Raw genomic sequence first — 2,891 nt, forward strand, 5'->3', positions numbered from 1 at the left:
TTTATATGCTTGATTTATCCCTTTTCATAAAAATGGTCTAAAGGCTGAAATGCTGTTGAATATGATTTTTGTTTTTGTGAAAACCTGTATCTGAACTGTAAATCATGTAATTTTATGGCTCAATACTGTATGTTACCATAGACATTGTCCAACCCCACTCATACTGTGTTCATTTTACTTCTGCAGCTCATAAAATGGGTCATAAATAGCCTTAAATGTATTATTTTTTTATTCTGCAGATACACTGTAAATAGTGAAATAAAATTCCTTCCTTCATATTTGTTGACATTTGTGTATTGAAAATATTTTTGATTGACATTTAAACTCCTATCTGATTTTCTATATTTATAAAAAAAAATATATATATATTTTTTTATTTTGGGCTAGTTGAAATTTTGCGAGCCCTGTATCTCTTCATGTAATATCTGAATGTTCTTTTCTAAATTCTGTAGGAAACACCTTAAAAGCCGCATGGCTTTTTCTTTGCCGAGATATTTTAAAATAGACCTTTCTGTCGTCTGCTTAAGAATTCAGCAATTTACCACCATTACTGTCTATAATCAGACTCAAAAGGAAAAGCGCCATTAGTGGCGCTGGTGCCACTGGTGTTAGTCTGGAGCCCTGCGTTCGCTGGTGTGGATGCTAATATCGTTATCTTTATAGTTATCGTTCTTGGTGTGAATTGGGCTTTACACTGGAATGATGGGAAATATAGCTGCACAGAATTCCTGTACCACAATAGTTCTACAGCAAGTAAACAAGAGAAAAATGTAACAAAACAGATCAAGGGGATTCATTCTGTAAAATTTATCTCCACTGTGAGTATTCTGGTCTCATAATATCAATTTCTTTATGTACCCTTAAAACAAAATCCAGATAATTTAGCTATTTATAGCATATATTATTGCAAACCTGAATGTTTAATGAATCTTTCACAAATGTAGGTGAAAGAAAAATAGGTAAAAAAAAAAACTTGGACATCAAGGAAAAGAAAGAAATAATATAATTTTTCTTTAATATTAAAATAAAAAACACACAAACTCTGTTTTAAATGATAATGGTATAAATGCATGACATTTTAACAGGTTCATCCATAAAAAATTTAATGTACATATAGTATATATATGTATATAAATCATTTAAAACAGTGTTTTTTTTTGCATGTCAGATTATGGATTTGTTTATCCCTGAATATGTCACTGGCCTCCTCCCTCTGGGCAAATATACAAATATTGATATATGATATGTACGTGGGAGAGATTTATCTGCCATAAGCTGTACATATAAAAATTGTATCTGTCCCTGTCCTGTCTCTGTATGTCCTTTAGACAGCCACATATTCAAAATAGAAAGATTAAAGATTAAAAAAAGGGTTCAGTAGTCATGAGACACAGCGTTTGAGCTTTTCGTTATGGAATGAGGTTTTATGATTTATGGTAGGGTGACCATACGTGCCATTTTCCCAGGACGCGTTCTGGCCAGGATTTCTATATTGCCTAAAATATCTAGGTTTTGGCTTTGTTTGCGTGTGCAGACCGATTGGTGTATGACATCAAAGTACCATACAGACGGTTATGTTTTCGAAACGCTCTCGAGGTACTTTGATGTCAAACACTGATCGGTCTGAGCCGCACTGCTTTTAAGTCGAACATACCTAATATGTACGCGTAATTGCATCGTTTTGACCGTAGATCCCACCTTCTCACACGCCATGATTGGTCCATTATGTACAATGCTTGCATGTTATTGGTCAAACTACTTTTCGATCATTACCTTCAGCAAGCATGAAAACAGGAAAACAAAGCCAAAACAAATCGTTGCCTGGACGCGTCCTGGGAAAATGGCACGTATGGTCACCCTAATTTATGGTAGATTTGAGGCAAGTTTCCCAACAATAAATACACATTTATTTTTGTATTTTTTAGTAATGCTGAACAGCACATACCAGGCTTCAACCACTGTCTTTCTTTAATGACAACGTGGAATCAAAGTGGACCATATTTACAGTAATATTTACGTTCTTAATAAATGTCCCTGCTCTTATTGTTCACATTCTCAGCCTCTGAAGCCACTTTCCTCCTCTGGTGATGTCATCAAGGCCACACAGTTGAGGAAAAAATTAAAATTAACTAATAATATCATCAGCTCCAGTCAAATCCATATGGTTATATCAAACTCCGTCTTATATAAACTACTCAGAAGTTTATATAATGAAAATGCAATTGAAACGTCTTAAGTGTAAGTGTCAATGCATTTAAGAAAAATAAAAGAAATTTAAATCATCATTTTGCTACCCTTTTGGCTCAGAATGCATTTTGAAATTCACACTGCATTTTGCGACAATTATCATGCAGTTTCACGATGAAAATGCAATCTCAAGTGTTTCTTACCAAGTGTTTAAGTCTAAATGCATTTAGGAAAAATGGCATTTAAATGATAATTTTGCTTGGACATGTTAAAGCGGTCCTATTATGCTCTTTTACAAAGTCTTGATTTTGTTTTGGGGGTGTACTAGAACATGCTCTCATGCTTGGTGGTTCGAAAAACGCATTATTTTTCACATAATTTACATTATTAAAATACCTTTCTCCCCAGGCTGGCACAAACGGCTCGAATAGTTCCGGCTTTGATGAAGGTCCACCTTCCGAAAAACAAAATGTCTTGTGATTGGTGCAGTGGAAAAGCGCCAGTAGTGGAAGCTGTCCTCAGTAAAATGCGCTGTCTCCTGACATCATCCGCTTTTGGAAGCCCAAAGAAAGACGTTTGGGCATGGATGTGAAAAAAACAGCGTTTCAGGCGGTCGCACACCGGACGAGAGGCGTAGCGTCGCGTCGCGCCACGTCTTTAAAATTCAAATACATTATTTTCTATGAGTGTAGGCACACTGGCAG

The 2,891-nt window shown here is 35.4% G+C and overlaps 1 protein-coding gene across 1 annotated transcript in view; it reads left to right on the plus strand.

The window, feature by feature from the left end:
- Window positions 1-2,891, plus strand: part of LOC107725840 (disco-interacting protein 2 homolog C) — a 124,309-nt gene that overhangs the window by 73,910 nt on the left and 47,508 nt on the right. The window lies entirely within an intron of this gene.

Source organism: Sinocyclocheilus rhinocerous, unplaced genomic scaffold (genome assembly GCF_001515625.1).
Source record: "Sinocyclocheilus rhinocerous isolate Xijiao unplaced genomic scaffold, SAMN03320098_v1.1 scaffold1508, whole genome shotgun sequence".
NCBI classification, from domain to species: domain Eukaryota; kingdom Metazoa; phylum Chordata; class Actinopteri; order Cypriniformes; family Cyprinidae; genus Sinocyclocheilus; species Sinocyclocheilus rhinocerous.